This window comes from Podarcis melisellensis (assembly GCF_964234715.1).
Source record: "Podarcis melisellensis genome assembly, chromosome: 3".
Lineage (NCBI taxonomy): Eukaryota > Metazoa > Chordata > Lepidosauria > Squamata > Lacertidae > Podarcis > Podarcis melisellensis.
The window spans coordinates 38,308,016-38,331,709 of NC_138530.1; the positions used below are offsets into that span (position 1 = coordinate 38,308,016).

At 43.2% G+C, this 23,694-nt stretch overlaps 2 protein-coding genes and 1 long non-coding RNA gene across 5 annotated transcripts in view; 1 reads left to right on the forward strand and 2 right to left on the reverse strand.

Moving 5' to 3' along the window:
* The window catches only part of LOC309366804 (uncharacterized protein), a 177,256-nt gene that overhangs the window by 59,389 nt on the left and 94,173 nt on the right, over positions 1–23,694 (reverse strand). The gene's annotated exons all lie outside the window — the stretch shown is intronic.
* The window catches only part of SLC29A1 (solute carrier family 29 member 1 (Augustine blood group)), an 88,990-nt gene that overhangs the window by 20,643 nt on the left and 44,653 nt on the right, over positions 1–23,694 (reverse strand). Inside the window, exon 1 of one of the 3 annotated variants that reach the window (XM_081905672.1) lies at positions 8,893–9,027. The exons of the other annotated variants lie outside the window; for them this stretch is intronic. The gene's annotated coding sequence lies outside the window, so the exon portion shown is untranslated. Of the gene's footprint in view, positions 1–8,892; positions 9,028–23,694 lie in introns of those variants that run through there. 3 annotated transcript variants of the gene reach the window in all.
* LOC309366831 lies at positions 9,111–13,327 on the forward strand. The gene is made up of 2 exons (XR_014166888.1): positions 9,111–9,495; positions 12,745–13,327. It is a non-coding gene; the product is annotated as an uncharacterized lncRNA (long non-coding RNA).

A 23,694-nucleotide genomic window follows, 5' to 3' on the forward strand; every position in this document is an offset into this window, starting at 1 on the left:
CCCAAGGCTTGCAATAATGGCCTGTTATACCACTAGGTATTTCAAGACTATTGTTTTATTGCACCATGAACATAGAGCTGTTACATTGTTTGGGTAATCCAGATTTCCTCCCCACTGTAGCACTTATGTTGATGGGAAAATGCAATTTATCTGCAAAAAGCAGCTGCAGTTTGGAATACAGTAAGTTCAGTTGTGCACGTGCCACAGGTACTTATTGGCTAGTGCCCATGACACCACTGGTTACAAAGACGTACTTCTCTCCCCCCCAAAGATCTTTATTGAAACTTAACATATATACATAATAACCAAAATTCCCAATGATTCCCTCACATAAAATATAATAGCTAAATTACAACAGCTGCATAATTATACACTTAATTATAAAACCCACCACCCATCCTCTACTTCCCTCCACAGCAATTCAACTTCTTTATATTTCTTTCTACCTTTTCCCCCTTGCATTCTATAATAAATTATTTTTGTTAAATTCAGATTTTTCCTTCTTTCTTTATTGGTTTTTGTTATTTCTTACATTTTTTATTCTAAGCCTCTTAGCATGTCATTTTTAGAACATTATTTTGACATATAATCTTCAAAATACTTCCACTCCATTCTTAACTTTTGATTTGATTGATATCTTATAATTGAAGTTAATTTTACAAATCCACTCTTCTTTTGTTGGTGTGTCCTGAGATTTCCATTTAGTGGCAATCACTACCCTGGCAGCTGTTGTTGCATATAAAAAGACTGGTTTTTTCATGTATGGTATGTCTTTGCCCACCAACCCTTATAGATAAGCTTTGGGATTTTTTATCAAGGTTTTTTTTTAGCATTTTCTTAAGTTCCTCATGTATCATTCCCCAAAACTTCTTTATTTCCTTGCAACCCCACCACATATGAATTATCGTTCCAGGTTCTTTGTTACACTCTCTTTCTCTCTTACATTCTCTTTCTCTCCACAAAGCCCACAATATTTTTTTATAACTATCTGTAATGTTTTAACTACATTATTACACACAAAAAGGGCAAGTAACAATCAATAAGGAACCATAAGGATAAAGGATGGTACAAATCACACAAATCCAAAACAGAACCATTCCCACAGGTGACACACACCCCACTGCAGTGCAGAGATATACCATAGTAGGATATCACCCCACTGGTGCCAAATTTGGGGCTGAAGCTGGACTTCAATTTCAAGCGGAAGAAATGCCCTGGTCTCAGAATTGCAAAATGCTTTGAAGGCCCATAATCCTAAAGGGCATCATGCAAAAACACCAGGAAGCTGCAGGATTTTTTCTTCATGCTTTTAGCCAGGTGCAAGCAACACACATACCATGAATCACACCCAAGCCCTCAGGCACTTCTGTAAAAGGCAGAGATTGCCACTATGATCCAGAGCGTCACAACTTTCATTTCAAAATACATTTCTAACCATGGTGGTTTCAAAGAGAGGTTTGAAACAGCATTGCATTTCAGGGAAAAGTAAAAGGGTACACAGAGATTTTTCTCTTCTCTTTTCTGCTAAATGCTCACAATGATTTTTTTAAAAAAAGACTCAAGTATTTTACATCTGAGTGTTAGCATTACAGGACAAGACAAGGCTTGGCACGTGTGTTTCTGTCTATGAACTGGCATGGAAAACCACGTTGTGAGAACCAAGTCCTCCAGACATCCAGCATCCCTGTGACAAGTCCAATCAGTGCAGCAGCTGAGAAATGTGCTGCCATGTTCATTACTGCCAGGAAATTTCAGCTGGATCTGTGATGGGTCAGGCTATACTTTTGCATGCAAAAGCAGCCCCAGACAGTTGGGGTGCACTGTGTAGAGCCCTTTGCTACTTGTAGGCCACTCTGTATCTTACGAACTATCTCTCATCTATATTCTTTCCTGAACATGGCTTCAGCCTATACCTTTCTTTTAAGTTTCTATACAAATATATATAGAGTGGTACCTCAGGTTAGGAACTTACCGTAATTTGTTCTGGAGGTCCGTTCTTAACCTGAAACTGTTCTTAACCTGAGGTACCACTTTAGCTAATGGGGCCTCCCTCTGCTGCTGCCACACAATTCCTGTTCTCATTCTCAACCAAAGTTCTTGGTCCAAGGTACTATTTCTGGGCTAGCAGAGTTTGTAACCTGAAGCGTCTGTAACCCGAGGTACTACTGTATAACGAACAATCCCCATATACCCCCACCCTCCGAGAAACATTCCACGCTCATACAATGTAAATATAAAGTCAAAATAAAGTTTGCACATAGTTTAGAACCGATTACACTAGTTAGGTGTCTTCTACTCTCTTCTCTTAGCAGATTGTCCTAAAGTGAGACATGGGTGAAAAGGCAACACTGTCCTTTCTAATGTACTGGAAACAAGCATGCGCCATACAGTTTGAAATTTGTCTTTGTGTTCCGGAGTCCTCTTAAGATTATTTGCTACTCGATACTTCAGCTGGGGATCAATCTGCCCTCACGGCAACCTGGCCAACCTGTGAACACAACACTCCATGACCCTCACCAGGGTGCTACTACCAACAAAGCTTCTCCTCTTCCTCTCTCTCTCTCTCTCTCTCTCTCTCTCTCTCTCTCTCTCTCTCTCTCTCTCTCTCCAACACAGTCCCTGCTTCCACCACCGAAAGAGGCTCCAGATACAAGTCCAAGAGCGAGGAGAAGCACAGCTCTCCTGCCTTGGAAACAAGAGAGAATTTAAGCCAGATGGAATGGAAACTGGCACTTACCGTGTCTCAAGTTTGCTGAGCCTAGTCCTGTGCTGGGAGCCGTGTATTTGAAAGGAGTGGATATGTGTTTTGCTTTCCACTGTTTTTGAGACTGACATGGGGCAAAGACCATGTCAGAATCATGGGCTGGATCTGACTTGCGGTCAGATCAGTGTCTGGCACTACATCTGGTCCGTCGCTTGAGTCACGGCTTAAGTAAACACATAATGGGTAGGAGCAGCTGCGGCTGCCAACTCTGGGATTATGGTGGGAATGGAGGATGCTTGTCTCTGTCAGGAATGCTAAATAGATCTGCAGTATCTGCTGGGTTGAGCTAGTCTGCGTTTGTCACTAACACCCAACTCCCCTATGCTCTCTTCATATCAGGAAGGGCAGGAGTTGCATTTCATAGAATCAGAGAACTGTAGAGTCGGAAGGGACACCAAGGGCCATCTAGTCCAACCCCCTGCAATGCAGAGTGGTGCTTTAGTTGAACGCATTCATGACAGATGGCCACCCAATCTCCAGTGAAGCAGAGTCCACCACCTCCCAAGGGAGTCCATTCCCCTCACTGTTAAACAACTCTGTCAGAAAGTTCTTCCTCATGTTTAGCCAGAATCTCCTTCCTTGTAATTTGAAGCCGTTGAATTGGGTCTACCCTCCAGAGCAGGAGAAAGCAAGCTTTCTTCATCTTCCATATGACAGCCCTTTAGATATTTGAAGATGGCTATCATATCTCCTCTCAGTCTCCTCTTTTCCAGGCTAAACATAACCAATTCCCTCAACCATTCCTCATAAGGCTTGGTTTCCAGCCCCTTGATCATCTTGGTCGCCCTCTTCTGAACACTCTCCAGCTTGTCAACATCCTTCTTAAATTGTGGTGCCTAGAACTGGACACAGTATTCCACGTGGGGTCTGAACAGAGTAGAGAGGTACTATTACTTCCCTTGATTTGGACACTTGATTTCTGTTGATGCAGCCTAGAACAGCATTAGGTTTTTCTGCTGCTACATCACACTGTTGACTCACATTCAGCTTGTGGTTCACTAAGACCCTATATCATTTTCACAGGTACTATGGGCAATCCAGGTGTCCCCCAACTTACATTTGTGCAGCTGGTTATTCCTGACTATGTGCAGAACATAGTCTAAACTATCATTTTGTTAGTTTTGGCCCAGGTTTGTTAGTTTTGTTAAGGTCAAATTGAATCCTGATTCTGTCTTCACCACTCATCTGGCTTACATTTTACCAGCTTCTCTGCAATATTATGGGGCACTTTGTTAAAAGCCTTACTTGAATTTCAATTCCCTACTACAGGGTGTGTGTTGTTCAGACACAGCAAAGTCCAGCAAAGTCTCAGGAAAGTTTCATTGCACATATCTTACTCAGATTACCTCTTTTACTTTTGCAGGTGCCCACAAAGCTATGAATGGGAATTTAACTCATGGACTGGAAAATAGAAAATGAATCCGTCATCCATGCTAGGGACACAGTTCTGTGGGCATAAATCCAGAACCCTTTGGAAAGGATGTGCATGGGAAAAAAGCCACAACGGACATGGCTCATCGTGGTCTTCTTGGTTGCTTTCGCCACATGCCTCCAAATCCTTTCCAAAGAAAGCTGTGTTTTGTTTCTGAGAAATGAGGCAGTGCTGAACAACTAGGGATGGAGTGGGTGGGAAGGTGCCCTGATGGTAGAAACTTCCTACCACAAGAGTAATTCAGCCATCACCGACTAATGCAGTCTTCCCCAGCCTGCTGCCCTTGATGTCTTGCACTACAGACTCCAATCTGCTGTGGCCAGCATGGTGGGGGGAATTGTAGTCCAGAGCATATGGAGAGCACCAGCTTGGGGAACATGACCAGGGCAAAGTAAGTTAGGGCAACCTAAAATGTTTGGGCACTCCTACATGATAACCAAGTAATTTGATAAGGTCTATAACAACAAGCAAGCCTCTTGGAATGGTCAGTCAGCAAACATAGTTCAGGTCAGCTTTCTTGCACAATTCTGCAGCGGTTAGCCTAGAGCCAATTGCTGGTACATGCGGAGGACATTACAAATGTTCACAGAACTGTCGCAGCAAAGTGTAATGGGGCGCTTCAAAGGTAATGGCCTTTAGGAAAATAGACTATCAAAAAATAAAATAGGGCATTTTCCTTTCTGAAGGACAGTCCATATATCTTTCCTAGAACTGACTATGTAATGTTATCACCTGGATATTTTTCAAAGTGCCACAAAGCTGTCCAGGTTCTCTCCTGACTAGGAAATAAAAGAGGAAAGGCAGAAAACACAATCCCAGGGAAGCTCAGCAGAAGTGGGGTTTGACAGTGACAAACTCCTCCTGGCATTTGTCCCCAACACCTGGCAATCTAATAGCCACTGATAGGCACAACTTTTGTGTGGTGGTGGTAGGGTGTGTGCGTGCTACCAAGTTACAGGGAACCAGGCAGAGGGCCTTCTCGGTAGTGGCACCCGCCCTGTGGAACGCCCGGTCCCACCAGATGTCAAAGAGAACAACAACTACCAGACTTTTAGAAGACATCTGAAGGCAGCCCTGTTTAGGGAAGCTTTTAATGTTTGATGTATCACAGTATTTTAATATTCTTTTGGAAGCTAAAGAAGGGTCTAAATATGCATATACTAACATGAATAACAAATCCCTGAAGGCAAACCTTCAGGAAAGGAAAGTGGCTTGGGGGTAAGGCAATTTTAAGCAGAGAAACTTTTGTATGCGTCTCTACAGAATTAATTCTTTCCCCACCACCAATTTTTCTGCTCCAAACCCCCTCCCCCACCCGATTCCCAGTGGGATTTCAGCTGTGTGTTTACCCTATTACAGAGTATTTCTAGAAAAAGAGGTGCTGGAACTCACAATGAATGCCTCCCTTGTGTGCTTATAATGGCAATGGCGCCCACCTGAGAGGTGCCAGAAGTGAGTTCTGGCTGAAAAAAAGCTCAGCAAGGACACATCTAGAATTCCACAAAGGCGAAAGCACTGGATACATGAGTAGTATTGAGTTAAAACATGGGTAGCAAGGGGGGGATGACTGCTCCAAGCAAGGGAAGGCGCCAGAGGAGTTAGAGGGATATAAACAGAGGGTACTGAGAGCAGGTGAGCTTTTTCCTATACTGATCTGTGCTCAATGACTTACCGTATTTTTCGCTCTATAAGACGCACCAGACCACAAGACACACCTAGTTTTGGGAGGAGGAAAACAAGGGAAAAAATATTCTGAATCTCAGAAGCCAGAATAGCAAGAGGGATCGCTGCGCAGTGAAAGTAGCGATCCCTCTTGCTGTTCTGGCTTCTGTGATAGCTGCTCAGCCTGCATTCGCTCCATAAGACGCACACACATTTCCCCTTACTTTTTAGGAGGGAAAAAGTGAGTCTTATAGAGCAAAAAACACGGTACTTGTTCACTGCAGCATTGCTGGTAAGAAAAGAGTGCCTAAGTAATATTTTCCTTGTTTCAACATTGCTTCCTTTCAATTTTTGCCCTTGTTCTGACATCGCCTCCAAATCAACACAACACTGCTTTCTTTGGAATGAATTTAGGGATGTGGTAAAAAGAATCAGAATGGCAATATGAACTATATCCGTTTGCTGTGGCCAGTTTCCATGGACGTGCTTTCTAAAGAAAACCCACAAAACCCTGTAATTGTGCACAGCAGATAAATTCTAAATTTTATTCTGCATTCTGAGAGTTAGAATTTGCTTTGTGGCAGTCTTTGTTACACCCCAAAAGGAAGTTATTGTCTTCTCCTTTCCCCGAAGTCAACAAACCTGTGGCAGCTCCTGTGAATGTAGTGACTGAAAAACACTAAACAGGAATTACTGCCAGAAAACTGCAGGTACCCGGTAAACCTAAGAAGGATTTGATTCGTGTAGTATAGTATAGTTTTATTTTATCTTATTTACTTATTAAAGTGGTCTTATACCACTATTATCCTATCAAGGCAGTGCACATTGATAAAACATAAAACACCATTAAAACCAGTACAGGATTATCATTACAGGATTTGGCTAAATGATGTGCTTTATGCAACTACATAGGCCTGTTGGCATAAAAAGCCTTTCAGAGATGCCTGGAAGTCCAAAACAAGGATGCCTGCCAAATCTCTGCTGGAAGAGTGTTCCACAGCTTGGGTAGGACCAGTGATGCTAAATGCCCAACAAAGGACAACTAGCAGTGCTCCTTCCGAAGATCAAACTGTGATATAAGGGCTCAGGTGGTCCTTTAGGTATCCTGGGCCAAAGTTGTTCAGGGCTCAGTATATCCACACAACAACATTATACCTGGTCTCACAGCTTTAGGCTGCAATCCCATGCACACTTACCTGGTAGTAAGCGCACATGAGACCAATGAGACTTACATCTGAGCAGACATGCCTAGGATTGTGCTGTTAAGGCTAATTCTGCAGTTAACCTTCTAACAGGGAGGCCGCATTTTGGGGGGACCCAGTACCATGCACAAACACAGCGACTGCTCTCTTATTTCATTGTCAGCTCAGAGCAGATCAAGCAGATATTTAACTTGAGTCAATTATTTCTGCTATTCAGCCCTCCTTTACGTGCCTACACAATACCCAGATTTTTTTTACACATTCTGAATGGCAAATGCTTTGTTTGGAGTTCAAAAGGATGCCGAAATCTCTTCCCCCTTCCTTCCTTCCCCCTGTTTTTAAGCTGATAAGCTTTTCTCTGCTCCAGAGGTCAGGCACATCTTCCTCCTTTGATGTCCCTGTGCAAGCAGAGGACCACAAGATTGGAGTATAACATCCCCCAGTTCCTTAGAATAAACACAGTAGGAGTGAAAAAGGGATGGACTGGAAGTACTTTACTCCAGCTGCACTGTAGTTTGTAAACAAACGTATATATTTTTCTATTTCACACTGAAGGCTGCCCACTCTCCCACATTTCATGAAAATCAGACTTGGTCTGTGTACACAAACTTCCTTAGTTTCCCCGTGCTCAAGGTTCAAAGAGACATAAGCATTCATCACTCTACCAAATGGCTGTATCAACATTTGTTTCTCATACTCCCCTGATGATGACTGCTCCAGTTCAAAATGCATCCGGATTCACCTAACCACTGTCTTATCTCACAGTTGCCATCTGGCCTTGTTGAAAAGCTGTGGTGCAAGTTCCCCAAAGGTTCGGATGTGCCTTGAGCTTTTCCCACCACCCCAAAGGAGTATGGAGGAAGTTTCCTTCTGTTTGTCATTGTTCACCAGAAAAGGTGGTGAAATTGGGTCAAATTGTAGGTGTCTTTAATAAGCACTGTTGTGCTCATCTTCCACCCTTACCCTCCTGCCCCCATAGATATTGAGATTGCAATACAAGGAGCTAAAGGCAAGAATACAAGTGCTACGAAGCCCCAGTTTTCATTCAATAGCACTGCATTTGCTGGATCCAGCCTGGCTTTGACACCAGCCACAAGAGAATGAACAAAAGGGCAATAAGGATCAAGTCTTGGAAATAAAATCCAGGATGGAGTATTGCTACACTATCCAGGATTAAATATATTCATGTCAAAACCTGCACTGTACAAGAAAATGTGGAATAGTTAGGACCTATCTTAATTTTAAAAAAGAAATGAATTTACATTGCAAACTCGATAGGGAAAACATTTGCCTCTTTGGGTTATGTACACACAGTGATGGCACTAGATAAAATATAATTATCACACCTGCTGCCCCCATTAGGTTATATCTTTTGATGGCAGAACTGGGCTACTTTGCATGACTAATTACCTCCAGGCCCATTTATAAACACTAATTGAGGATGCTGCCCTTGCTAGGTTGATCTTTTAGGAATCTAAATTTATTTCTCTATAATAATGTTGTAAACCTAAGGCTCGCTGGAGATTACGCTCCTCTAAAGGACAGCAAAGCCAAACTCTCAGTTATACACTCCCCACCCCCAAGGCAGCATTCAAAGCAAAAACCCAGTTAGGATTCCGCCCTGCAGATCCTCCAAAGGGCCCCATCGCAGCAAAATGCCAGACTCCCTTGGAAGTGCACCAGCCAATGTGTTGCCAATATCCACAAGACTAATGGGCTGTTTGTGCCTTTCTCCCGAGCCTCTAGCATATATATATACACGGACATCCATCACAGGGAATATCTGCACAGAGCAGCTCAGTGGCTGTAATTAATTACATCAGTAATGATACCTTCTCAGCATCCAAGCAAACCCTGGGGCCTCCACCCAGCAGAAGCTGCAGCCAAGTCCCCAGTCCTGCTTCTTTTCAGCATTATGGAAACAGACCAGTTGGCCAAATCGACACTTCAAGTTCCAGATCCTTCAGCTAGAAAGAATAGGCAGGTTTAGGCATACGTGCCCTTGCCCCTTACAAATCTTAAGGTAACGTTGAAAAGAGACTTACTTAGAGCACAGGCTAGTCCACCAGTTCTATAAATCCTTTAACGCTCATGTGATAAAGAGTTCCAGTAGACTATCAGTGGTCCAGGAATGAGTCAAACACACGTGCATGTGCGGTATCTAAGCCAAACCACCTGCTGATTAGCAGTTTGCCATCAGCAAGGGCCCCTTTCTAAGAAGGCCACCTAGTGAAAACAGCGATAAGGCTGGGTGTTACACAACATCTTTTCTACTGAGTTGCCAAGAGGAATCACCATGAGACTGAACGTAAGGATAGTCACTCAAGCTTACTTAATGCAGATCAAGCTTGCTTATTGCAGATTAGGCACTCTTTAACCAGCTTGTAAAATGGATGGAATTGGTGTGTATGGGATTCCAAGCACTGCTGGTGAATGTAAGTATGCTAACAGGTAAAGGTGGAAGTAGCTATTCTGGGTTGACTAAGCTATACTAAATCTGGCCACTAGAGTTAGTCGGTGTCTCCCCAACCTGGCTTTCCAGGTAGCAGCTGTGCTAACAGACATTCTTCTTTAAAATTGAGGAAGCCAGGGGTTAAATCTGAAGCTTTCTGCATGCAAATCTCATGTGTTCTACCCATGAGCTATGCCCCGTCCCCTTGTATGGTGACTGCCCTCAACAACACTTCAGAACTTTAGAGAGGGTGCAAAAGAGGTTGCATTAGAACTATGGCTGGCCAGAGGAGGACCAACAGCCCTGAAACTACAAAGTAAGCTTTCTAATGAAATTTATCAATGCCTCTCTTTTTTATCTTTTTGCCACTTTTTTATTTTTGCTGACATTTAGGAGCTGGCAGAAGAAATACAAAAACTGTTCACTTTTTCACTTCTTCTTTTATCAATTGCTTCCCTTTCCATTGGCATGCTGGGTTTTTTTAAAAAGATCTCAAAGTATCTGAGTAATGCGACCGCAAAGGGGAAGGGGTGTTTTGGGCAGGGGTTAGGAACTTGCAGTCTAAGGGTGATATGAGGCCCCTGGCTAAATGTCATGTGGGTGGGTGGGGGAACCAAGAGGGAGGATAAGGGGAAAGCTGGAAACTGAAATGCAAGGCAGCTTGCTGGGAGGGTGGAGAGAACAGAAAAAGAGAAAAGGGGCAGTGTTGCCCATTTTTGGCTCTGGCCCCACCTGCTACCAGTTCCACCAGCATGCAGCCCCCAAAGGAATACAGGCCTTGACAGAAAAAAAAGCTTTGTCCTCCCTCCCACATTAGGGAAAGGCTTCAGACATACAGACATCCCTGTTCCATCTGAGAGCCAGTGTGGTTCCATTCCTTCCATAAACCCATGGCAGAGCTTTAGTAAACTCTTTCTCTTTTTAAACAAAGGCTGCACACATACACTATACACTTAAAGCACATTGCTACCCCCAGATAATCTTGGGAACAGTAGTCCCCCCCCCCACAGAGCTAGCACCCTTAGCAAACTACAGTTCCCAAAATTATTTGAGGAAGGGAGACACATGTCTTAAATGTGTTAAGCAGGCACAGCACTTTGCAAATTAAAGCTGCAATCCTAAACACACACAATCTAGACACGAACTACACTGAAATCAATGTGTCTTAAATTCTCAAGCAAAAATGTGCTTAGAACCTGGCTATAAACGTTTTATTAAAACGATTATACAGAAGAAGCCATGACTCCTCCCAATTCCATTTCACCAACCACCCTGACCTAAGTTCCCCCTTCCTTGGCCTGAATCGCCCCAATTCCTGCCAAAATATTCCAAAATACTGCAAAAATATTTTGCTCAAGGAAAAAGAAGTTCAAAGTTCATTCTGAACACAGATACTGCTTTCCTTGGGGAGAATTTGATTCTAATTTAAGTACGTCATAGATACAGTCCAAGCCTACTGCTGTAATTCGAACACACAAAACACCCTCTTTCAACTCCAGGGAGAAATAGGGAGTCTATGTCTTGCTGTGTTGAAAAGTTAAGACAGACTTGCTGTGTGTTGTCAAACCACTGCTTGGCTCCAAGGCACTGAGAAGTGCGTTAAAAATATGTTTTGCAGTGTCGTGAAAATGGTAAAAAAAAGCATGTTAAACCACTGGGGTAAGCCAATGTGGTGCCCTCCAGATGTTAGTCTACAACTCCCATCATCCCTGACAACTGGTATCCTTGCAGAAGCAGTTGGGCATTGGACTCCAACAACAGCTGGAGGGCACCACATTGGCTGCCCCTGTTATAACCAATATCATCAGGCTGGAAAGACAATGTCAAAAGGGATGATTTTAACTAACTATCCTCCTACTCCTCCAAATTGCTGAAGATGGTCAACGATATTTTGAGAAGAGATTTCATTTTCATTCCTTCTTTAATCCACTCTGATGAGCTGGATTAGTAAATTTTGAAAGGAGAAATCATGTTCACCATGATAAAGAGTATGTATTCATAAACAAGGTGTTTATTTCAGGAATTATTTCAGGAATAACTGGCACAGTGCATCATGATCTTACCGGCGTGTTTTTTTGTTTTTGTTTTAAATTACACTCCACACCGGAGATGCCCAAAAGGTGGAATGTACAGAATTCAAAAGCAGTTCAAGACTTTGTTCTCCCTCCCATCTGTCTGACAGTCAAGTGCTTGGAAAGAGGGAGTTGGGATAGAGACCTTGGATATAATATCGATTACAATAAATGGCAGACACTCTGGAGGAAAGGTATGAAATTCACAGCGTGTGCAACCCTCCGAGAAAATCTAGAGAAAATGATGTACCGCTGGTACCTGACCCCAGCAAAGCTAAGAAAGATGTATAAAACTGTTGACAATAACTGCTGGAGATGTAAAGATAAGACTGGGACCTTCTTCCACATCTGGTGGACCTGTGATGCAGTGAAGGATTTTGGGGGAAAGATTTATGACGAATTGAAAAAAATCCTGAAGTACAACTTCCCCAAAATACCCGAGCTGTTTCTTCTAGGCATGATTGGCGAGGAAATAAAAAAATCAGATCAAACCTTTCTTCAATATGCGTTAGCCGCAGCGAGGATCTTAATTGCACAAAAATGGAAATCCCCTGATATGCCTATGATTGGAGAGTGGCAAGTGAAACTATATCAATATATGGAGTTAGCGAGATTAACACAGAAAATAAGGCAAAATAACACAACGAAACTTAAAGATGAATGGAAGAAATTTTTAATTTATGTTGAGAACAATATGGGAATTATTAATACAACAGCAGATGATAATTAACACCTTCGATGTATAATACTAATGTAAGTTCTACTGCAAAGACCATATAATGGTTATGTAATCCTAGACCAAGTTGAACGGAAGTCTGTCTTTTATCGTTCTTTCTTTTTTTCCTTTTCTCTTCTCTTGATTGTTCTTTTTTTTGTAATCTCTTTTTTTCCTACTTTTTAATTGTATGTATATATGTATTTGATGTGTGATGTGTAATGTGAATCTTTTTTTTCCAATAAAAGAAATTTTAAAAAAAAAGGAAAGAGGGAGTTGCTGTAGAGTTGCAATATTTTCCCCCTCCAGGAGTACACCTGCGTTTTTAATAGTTACGTAGCATGTAGACATTTAACTGGAGCTTTTGGAATTACTGGTGAGGAAAAATGACCGAATTCCTTCATGGAACTGTTAAATGTCTTGGATCACACCCACCTTTTCCTAGCAAAGTTCCAGCAAGGAAGGCTCAGTATGGAAGAACTGTGGCATTTGATGTTCCAAAGAACTGTGGGCTGAAAGCTAAGAGGACAGTGGTGGAGGACAAGGGATGTCTGAAGGCATCATTTTCCATCCCACCCTGTATTGACTGCATGCAATGCTATCTCCATCCTCTTGCAGTTCAGCTTCCACTAAACCCTACATCTCTCTGGCAAAATTACATAAATTACATTGTCATTTCATCCCATTCATTGCAATTCAAAGGAAACATAATATGAATAGGTGGTGGTGAGAATGTAATCATATTGTTTGCAGATGGAAGGCAGCAGCAAATACTGATCTTAATCAAAGGGAAAGGAAATACAACAAGAGGCTTTGAAAGGAGGCAGGAGGAATAAGGAACTTTGTTGAGGTGAAGAGGAAGAGAAACTAGGAAGAAAGAGAATGCTTGTGAGAGAGAGAAGAGAGATGGGGCAAAGGCTGGCTAGCAACTGTATGAAGTTTCATTTTTTTCAATATGGCTCTTAGAACTCCGCTACTATTTGGATGGTGAAAAACATTGCTATTTAAATAAAACAATATGGACTGCAGCTTTAGGATTTGCACTAGCTCCAGACTGCCTTCTGGACATAGTTTAGGGTGTTCATTTTGACCTACAAAGCTCTATAACAGGGGTGGGAACTCACCCAAAAAGTTGTCCAAGAAGGAAAGCTACTCGCCTGCATTTCAAGGAGTGGAGTGGCAGTAACATTTCCATCTCCCCCAGAGCAGTGAATTAAGTTTGCAAATGGAAGTTGTAAGGCTCCCTTGGCTCAGCTTAAGGACATTTTCCCAGGGTCAGTCTCAGGCTCTGATGGTTGTGTGCTAATCAAAGAATAAAAGCAAACAAGACCCCTTTTGTCCCAAGGGTGGAGGAGAGGAAGGAACTTGATGGGGACCCAAGTTGGGGACTTGCCCCTAGTTCACAGAGCTTCCAATTGCAGCAAAAGATGCTCTTTGAGGCAAAGTGAGGCCATGAGGTTGGTCACATGGGAAAGTTATTCTGCACTCACAATGCAGTAGCATAGGTAGCCATGGGCAGGGGCGGTCTATAGGACGGCACAGGGGTCTGTCTTATGTTCCCTGCTGTGCGTCAGGAGTTTTGTTTCTGGGCAGCAGGGGAGCTTTCTCAACAATTTTGATTTCCCATAAAAAGCTCAACAACTTTGGTCTGCCCCAGGCGCCCGCAGGGGTTGCTACGCCGCTGCACAATGTTTCTTCTTAGGCAGGAATAACCAGCTGCAATGCAGAGTGCAGTGATTAATTGGGTATATAAAAGACACTTTTTCAGGTATCCTGGTCCCAAGCTGTATATGTCTTTATACACCAGTATCAGTACCTTGAACTTAGCCAGGAAGTGAATTGGCAGCCAGCTTGTTGAAGTACTTGCTACAAGTCACAATCGATGGATTAAATCGCTAGGCAAGCCAAGTCAAAGAGTTTCAGCTTGGAAAGAGTGGTCAAGGTACATTGGTGAATGAGATGCATAAACCCTCCTTAGAACAGCAAGACAATGAGCAAACAATGATGGAGGGGGAGGTTAGCACAAGAATGGAAGAGAAATACTCCCTATGGGCAAAATTGGGAAATGACACAATGGCAGGAAAGTAAGATTTCCTATCCCCATGGAGATTCTATATAGGAAGCAGCAATAAAATAATAATGAAGTATTCTTCACAATAAAGTATCCTGATTGTGGGAAACTTTGAGGAATGTTAATAACATGAAAAGCAAGCAGCTCCTCTGTGCATTGACCCCCCCCCCTATCTCAGCTGCAAAGAGTGCTATGAACTTGGCCCTTTAAATCATGGCCATGTAGAATGATAGTCACCCAGAGCACTTTTGTTAAACAGCCGTGATGAAGGTGCCCTGCTGTGAATGGTGCATGCATTCCACTGCTCATGTGTACCTGTTTGCAAGAGATGGACTGAGTCAGTTTAGGTAGGTTTTAGTAGCAGCAAGGGTTGATTCCTGAATTTGTAGAGGTAGGAGGTAACGTGCCAAGAGAGAAATAACTTTTAGCTGTGACTTACAAAGTAACACTTTGCAAAAAAAGAAAGGGAAAAAAAGGAACAAGCTTGCCCCAGCATGACCAGCAAAATGGCAGTTCGCTTAAGTACCCCAATATTATCTCACCGGTGCAGTCCTGCATCCAATTATCAAATAATAATAATAATAATAATAATAATAATAATAATAATAATAATAATTTATTATTTGCACCCTGCCCATCTGGCTGGGTTTCCCCAGCCACTCTGGGCGGCTTCCAACAAAGATTAAAAATGCATTAAAATGTCAGACAGGAAAAACTTCCCTAAACAGGACTGCCTTCAGATGTCTTCTAAATGTCTGGGAGTTGTATATCTCTTTGACATCTGATGGGAGGGAGTTCCACAGGGCAGGTGCCACTACCGAGAAGGCCTTCTGCCTGCTTCCCTGTAACCTCACTTCTCGCAGTGAGGGACCTCAATGTCCGGGCAGAACAATGGGGGTGGAGATGCAACTTCAGGTATACTGGACCGAGGCCGTTTAGGGCTTTAAAGGTCAGCACCAACACTTTAAATTGTGCTCAGAAACGTGCTGGGAGCCAGTGTAGGTCTTTCAGTAACAAACATACTGGCAAAAGCAAGCATTTAATCAATCCAGTGGTGGCGCAGTGTGCAGGGAGGTGCTAATCCCAGATAGTGGAGGCAGTTTTGCTTTATTTGCCCTGCCCTTCCTCCAATGAGATCTCTCATTTTATCCTCACAACAAGGTTCGGCTGTGTCAGCTAAGGCCACCAAAGGCCCCCTTTGAGCTACGTGGGGAATGAGATATGAACTTAGGCCTTCCAATCCAAGCCCAACACTTTATTCACTTTCACTGTATCAGGCTGGCTTTTCCAGTGCTACTACCTCCCAGAAAGGAAGACAGTGCACCAGCTTCTAACCTGCAGCTACATCTTAACCCTTGCATGTCAACAGCTCTTTAAAAAGCTATAAAGAAAACATAAGGAACTGCATGACCACTGACAAGCAAATTTAGAGTGACTGTGGTTGCTCTTTGGCTGCTCCTCTGAAGGGATGATGGAATAATGGCCAAACAGTGATGAATCACACATAAATAGCCATGAGTCACACATTAACAGTAATAAATCAAACTAAGTTTGTAAACATTTTAAGAGCGTTGCAGAAGGTGAGCTAAGAGAGGCATTACTCCCCATAGTGCTCACACAGGGGTTTTTTTGTGTGGTTGAGTTCAATTATTGCTTCTGGTCAAATGGATTTTGCAGGCTTTTGAAACAATACCAAAAAAAATGCCTAACCTGTTTGCCAGAAACCAAAGTGGGAAGATAGTAAACAACACAGTGGTCCTTCTAGCAAACAGATTTTGACTCTCAAAAATCCTATTGTCTGTCTCCAGCCCAACAGCATAATCCTACCCATGTTTACTCATTCAATGGGGCTTACTTCAAGGAATGTGGGTATGCAAGTGAAGCCTAAGCCTCCAACAATTTATTATCCTTTTTTCCTTTTATTTATAAGGCATATCTGCAAGTTCCATGGATCCCAAGCAAGCATTTAGACCATGTGAAATATAGTGCCATTGCAGAATAATTCAATCTTCTGTTGGCCATTTTAGTTTGTCATATGGAATGATTGCCCCTGCCATGTTCGAGGAGGTGGGGTCTCCCACCCCCCAGAGTCAATTCCGTAGGCAGGGGGAGGAGGGGTGAAGCCCCATTGTGCAAGTGGAAGTCTTTGTGTGGGCTTCTGTTGATGGTACTCATTAGTTGAATTCCACCCACAGGTAATTCATAGTAATCATTTCAGGTAGAACAAAGCAGCTTGGGCAATTCTCATTCTCTGAATCCGGATTTACTACAGCCACCATGTTGGCAGCGAAGAGTTATTTGTACCATCTTGTGGTTCAAAGCCACCTATTATCTTACTCATTATCATTGCAATCAGAACGTGTAGCAATCATGGTGAAGCAGGTACACTCTTGCAAAATTCTATAGTTTGCAGAGTATGAGATACTTGGTCTTGCACGAGTGGAGTGATACATGCATTCTGCTCTTTTACTTCCAACACAACTGTGAAGTTGGTTCACTCTCAGCCCACAAGAGTATGATTGGAGGACTTTTGTGTGCATGCAATATAGCACAAAATTATTCTGAATGTCTGGTGCACAGAAACTTTGGCGGCAAGAGACCTGCCTCATATAGACACAGCACTCATCCATTTTTACAAAGGCACAGCTTCCCACTGAGCTATTTTCAGTTGCCATCTGCTCCCTTTCATCTATATTTCGGAGACATCTGTCCTTCTCTTATTCAGCCTAGAGGCCAATGCAAGACTTACAGCATTGCAGCTGGTCCCAATTTAGAGTGTGGTTGAAGCCAAAACGCAGGACAAAACGTTCTATGTGCTAAAATACCACCACTTCTACCAATTAAAAGTAAAATACCAAGGCAGAGCTGTTTGTGGCCATGATTGACACTGAATTTGACCAATAATTATTCTTGGAGGAGTGCCAGCCGGATTTATGGCTTTTCTCCCTACCTAGTTCACGACACACACAAGACTAAAATACTGGGTCTATTTCAGGCTGAGCAACCCACTATTCATTCACACGGCACTAAACTAGCAGCCGAAACCTTAAGAGGGGATGGAACAGATGCAAAACTAAAAGATTAGTTTTCTTAGCAGTGTTCATCCTAATGCCAAGTCCATGGATGAACATATCAATTATCAAAGTGAGGGGGGAAGGCATAGGATCATGTATGGACACCCCTGAGAGTGGGATGCAAAAACACTGCCAAAAATCTGGCAGAAACCCACACTGGCTCCCAGCACCATCATCAATGGAACGGAAAAGGATGCAGCATGCCACAAGTCTGCAGAATGCCTTTCAAATTCAGGCTAGAAAACTGAAACAAGCCATTTGTTGCAAGGGTAGCAAACCTATAGCCCTCCGTATCTCCATCTCCCATTAGCCCCAGTCAGCGTGGTTAATGGTCAAGAGATTTTGAGAGATGGAATCCAGTAAAATCTGGAAGGTCACAGGTTTCCCATTCTTGCCCTCTCCAGGTCTGAAAAAGATTTAAAGGCTTTTTCATCCAACTCCCCCAGATATCAACCTATGCAATTGGGTGAAGCAAATAGTGGAAGTGACTCAAGCAAGTGAGCCAGGCTATATATTGCTCAGATTCTTTTCTTCTGCCTATTATCTTGGGCACCAGATAATTATTCCAAACTTTCCTCAAAGCAGGCCATCCACCCTCCAGTTCAAGAATATGCTTGAATGTTTATGCATTAGGGGGGCTGAAGAAGAGTCTGCTGTGTCCTGTCTAATTTATAGCTGCCTGGAATTGACAAAGCATTCTGCTTTGTTTAGGCAACAGATAAATTTAGTGGACTGGATTCTATCTTGGCAAAAGCTTTTTTCAGCAACAGAGGAGAGACCTCCAGGGAAGGCTGATTTACAGAATGGTTTAAATAATGACTAGCGCCACTGCCGCAAGTCAGACAAAAATATCATTACTGTCATCCTGAGGCCTGAAAACTATCATCTTTCTTACTCCACCCAAACTAAGTTCTATTATTTGCACATTACACAAAATACAAAATGAGGGACCAGATCCTGCCACAAGATATCAAGCCCACAAGCCAAGATATCAACCCCACTCAACCAGTACTGCTATAGGGCCTAATAATGTCAGCCACAACACCAAAATTAATCGAACCTGATCATCTTCCAATATAGTATATGCTATCATCTGCCAGTAATACCTATCTATATTCTATGTATAAGACAAACAATTCAGTCACAACACAAAAGAGTAAGTGGGTACCAATATGACATAAAAAGCAGGTGTATTTCAAAATCACTATGAGACCATCAACTGAACTGCTGTCATTTCAGTGGAAAGAAGGAAGTTCATAGAGAAATTAGCATGAAATTGCTAAATGAACACTTATAAAGTTACGTTCTATCACACGTGGCCTGAATCAAAACAATGGGTTTCCCTGTATGGGAGTTAAGTAGCTGAACAATGCCAGAAAGTTTGTGTTATCATTAATACTGCTTTGTACACAATTATCAGAGTTCATATTTCGTGCATTTCCTATTCCTGGCCTCAGCCCAGTATACCTGAAGGAGCATCTTCACACCCATTGTTCAGCCCGGACATTGAGGTCCAGCACCAAGGGCCTTCTGGTGGTTCCCTCACTGTGAGAAGTGAGGTTACAGGGAAGCAGGCAGGGGGCCTTTTCGGTAGTAGCACCTGCCCTGTGGAACGCCCTCCCACCAGATGTCAAGGAAATAAACAACTATCTGACTTTTAGAAGACATCTGAAAGCAGCCCTGTTTATAGAAGTTTTTAATGTTTGAAGTTTTATTCTGTTTTTAGTGTTCTGCTGGGAGCTGCCCAGAGTGGCTGGGGAAACCCAGCCAGATGTGTGGGGTATTAATAAAATAAATAATAATAATAATAATAATAATAATAATAATAATAATAATAATTTGACCTCACTGCTAATGTCTCCATGCCACACATGTGAATGGGATATATGCACACACACACACACACACACACACACACACACACCTACCAATTTAAGATAACATTCCATGCATCCAATGAAGTAGACTCTAGTCCATGAAATCTTATACCATAAAACAGCCTTCAGGTGTCACAAGGCAACTCTTCAGAAGCAGGAATTGACACAGAACACACCACCAGTTAAGATGACCAGGCTGGATTTTGTTTGGTGGTAGCCTAAGCAGGGCATAAGCAAACAAGACACCTGACCAGAACAGGGAGGGAGGTGAGGAGCTAGGAAGAGATAGCCTAAGGTCAGGAAGTAATGTGTTAAGCTTCTGGCTTATCATTCCTTTGTTATGCAGATTGTGGGCTAAATGGTCATCTGGTGGTTAGGAGATGGTTGGGAATTTCACTGCTATTTGAAAGACAGCACCAGCAAGAATATCCCAGATAACAGGAAGTCGTAGTCAATGTGGAGGCTCAACTTCTAAGTGGCATGGAATATCACTATCATGGGCATCCGTCTGTCCTGGGAGACAATGGAGGAGTGAACCTTAGGGGGGTGAGGCCAAGCTGTTGGAAGGTTGCAGCACCTGCTGTGGCTGTAGAGATGGATACAGGAGAGACATGTTTTGTTGCAGCTGGGGCAGATGAAGGCATTTGGTTGTGAAGCTGCAGATGCACCAGGGTGTTTCTTCTCTCTGCACTGCTACTGAAAAATCGCACTGACTGCTAGATAGCTACTGAGCTACATTCAAGGTATTGGTGTGCAAAGCCCTACACAGCTTGGGGCCAGGATACCTAGAAGGCTGCCTCATAACCTACATCCCCAACTGATCACTGCATTCTGCAGGAGAGGGCATCCTGCAGATACCATGAGGTCCTTTCTTTACAGTGTCAGAATCAGGCCTAAATTCCTTCCCATTGCGTGTCAGGCAGGCGCCATCTGCTGAATTTTCAGCACTTGCTAAAGACATTTGTCTTTCAATGAGCCTTCTAAAATCTTTATCCCAGTTGGAATGTGTCTTGGATTTGAATTGATTCCACGTATGTGCTTTTGCTGTTTTAAACTGTTTCTATATTTTTGTTTTATACGTGTTATTACGGTATATTGCAAATCGCTTTGGGATGCCTCATGGGAAATGATTCCTAAACAAAATAATTAAATAAATAATTCGCTCAATCGTGCATGTATTGCTTCACACCGCCGGAATGAGTGACTTAGAAGGATATCATCATATAAAAGGTACAATTCCATAGAACAATTAAAATGGGGGGAAAGGTAGGAAGATTAGAGTGTCTCTTGGCCCCACGCTCCTGAGTGGACCTTCTTGCAGCATCAACAGCTTCCTTGTGTGACCGCAGTAGATCATAGCTAAGTGTAATACATACCATGGAGTCACCCAGGGTCAGAGAATAGATTGTGCAAACATGTTTTTCCCATGAACAAAGGTTGGGGGACCATCGTTCTAGTGATGCGGCTCATGCACCCATGAGAAGCAAGCCACTGCACAAAATGGAAAAGTGGTGCAATTATTGCCCAGAGGCACATTGTGTGCAAGAGGCAAGCAAGACAGGGTTGTGGGAGAGGCTATTGAATGGGAACTCAAACAGGGTGGAGTAGCCCTGTTGTGATGGTGGTGGAATAGCAGGTACAGTGAGGCTGGGGGTGGTGTGGTCAGGAAAGCCGTTGCTCAAGTGGGTCACAGAGGCTCTTAAAAGAGAGAAGGGAAGCTCTTCCAAGCATGGAAGTAGGAGTGGGAGAGAAGGAAGCATAGGCATCGTGAGCAGCTATTATGGGAACCAGCCTCAGTTGGGGACCTATCTGTGATGTAAGAGACTCTGAGTATCACCCAGAGAGGAGGACCATGGCTACTAAAATAAAACAAACCCTCATGTTTTTAAAGTAGCAGTTAGAAAATCACTATGTCCAGGCTTTCTCTGTGGGGAAAAGTTGCCTTTTATGGCAGAGTGACTTCTCCAGGCCCCTTCTGAAGCCAGGAGGAAATACCTTGTTTTCCTGTATCCTCCCTCCCTCTTTTGAGGAAGCTTCTTCTTCCATCTCTTCATTCACTCTCACACAATTACTGAGATGCAAGCTTGGAGCCCCTACTACAGGTACAACCACAGTCGGAAATTAACTACTAGAAATGCTGCTGTTGCTGTTATACCTCTGTACGTAGAATTTGAACCCAAAATGAAGGCAAGTCATTACATGTGTTTGGCCCATGCTGGTGGTTTATTCCAAACACACACACATGTCCACCACTGGTGGGCTATATTATGGCAGATGACCTTTTGCAAACAACCTTAAACTGCTGTGCAGAAGATTTTATTCTGCATCACTGGACGCTTTGAAGACCATCTGGTCCAAAAGTGTCACATAAAATGGAATGAATAGCACAGCTTGTTGGTGGAACATATGCCCTGTCTGAAAAGGCCTACGGTTGTATTCAGAGCATCTTCAAAGTGTCTTATGAAGCAGGGCTGGGAAAGGCGCTTGCTTTGGACCTTAGAGAGCCACCGTCATAGGCAAAAACACTGGGCTGTTTAGACAATTCTTATCCCAGCTCTCCAGATGGTCAAAGTGACTTGCAGTCCAACTGCTGGCAGACCAATGACCTGACATAGGCTACATTCACATTTAAAGCACAAATATATCATTTTAAATAGTCATAGCTTCCACCAAATAACTCTGGACACTGTAGTTTGTTAAGGGTGCTGAGAGTCGCTAGGAGACCCCTATTCCCCTCACAGAACTACAATTCCCACAATCAAATCCCTTTTCCCAGGGAACTGAATTGACAGCAAAAACCCCTCTACACATCCACTTGCTTCATTGAAGGTGTACAATCTCTTTGTCCTTACCAAACCTGCTATTTAGCACTGATTGCTGCGTATGTGTAGCACTTCCAGCTTTATCAGCCATTTATATATACTGGCTGCCTTCCAACACATTTGGCACACCCTCCATTCAGGTCAACAAGGCTGGCTCGCTACATGTTCCCAAAAGGTTGTAATCACCAGAAGTCTTAGCAAGTTGGGCAGCTGCAAACAGACTTTGAATTTTAGCTTCGATAGCAGTTGGAGCTATGCATGACACCAGCAGAAAATTGATTATTCTTTTAACCTGAATATACCTGGCTCTGGAAATAAGAGCCTTGCTGGATGAAACTAACAATCAGTTTCATGGGTAGCCAGACCACAGGCCTTAAAAAGGTAAAGGACCCTTGATGGTTAAGTCCAGTCGCAGACGACTCTGGGGTTGTGGTGCTCATCTCGCTTTACAGGCCGAGGGAGCCGGCATTTGTCCGCAGACAGTTTTTCCGGGTCATGTGGCCAGCATGACTAAGCCGCTTCTGGCACAACAGAACACCGAAACCAGAGCAGCGCACGGAAATGGCGTTTACCCTCCTGCCAGAGTGGTACCTATTTATCTACTTGCACTTTTGGCGTGCTTTTGAACTGCTAGGTTGACAGGAGCTGGGACCGAGCAATGGGAGCTCACCCTGTCGCGGGGATTCGAACCGCCAACCTTCTGATCGGCAAGCCCAAGAGGCTCAATGGTTTAGACCACAGGCCTTATCTACCCCCAACAAATGTGTTTAATCAGACCCCACACCCTCTTGGTCAGAGCAGGGTGCTGATAAAGCCAAGGTTCCAGGTGTGATCCCCTGATGGGACAGCTGCATATTCCTGCATTGCAGGGGGTTAGACTAGATGATCCTCAGGGACCCTTCCTGTGGTATATAGTGAGTAGAATGTGAGGTTAGGACTCGTGGAGACTAAATCCCTGCTCAACACTGAAATCCTCCCCCCCCCCCAATTATTTTCTTTGGAAAGGCAAAGAAGGAAATATAAAATCACACACACTCCCAATCTCTATTTTTAGGCTGTAAAAGGTATAGACCTAAACATTTACTCATTAAAAATGAACCGCTGGTTGCCACACATCCTCTTGCTGTTTGTAATTCACTCCCTCCCTGCCAGAGAGAACCGGAAAGTAGGACTTCTGGTTTGGGGGAAGGAGGCAACGTAATGTCTTGACGAAAGGTGACTAAGGGAGGTTTGTAAAATGACACATTGTGTTGATTGAAGTTTTCCTTCTTCCCTCATAATACTAGAACTCAGGCTCATCAAATCAAGATTTGGGACAGAGAAAAGGAAGTACTTCATAGAATCTTGGGGCTCATCCAACCTTTTACTTGACCCATATTTTGATCGTTTTGTGTACTGGTTAAGTCCCCCTGCTCCAAGAGCTCAGCTAAGTAAACTCTCTCCAGATTTTCTAAACATCTGATAAGATCCAATTCAGGCAGTAAGAATGGATTTTTGCAAGGCACAGCCGCATAACCACGAGAAAGGCTCTTGGACCCAGGGAAATTAATT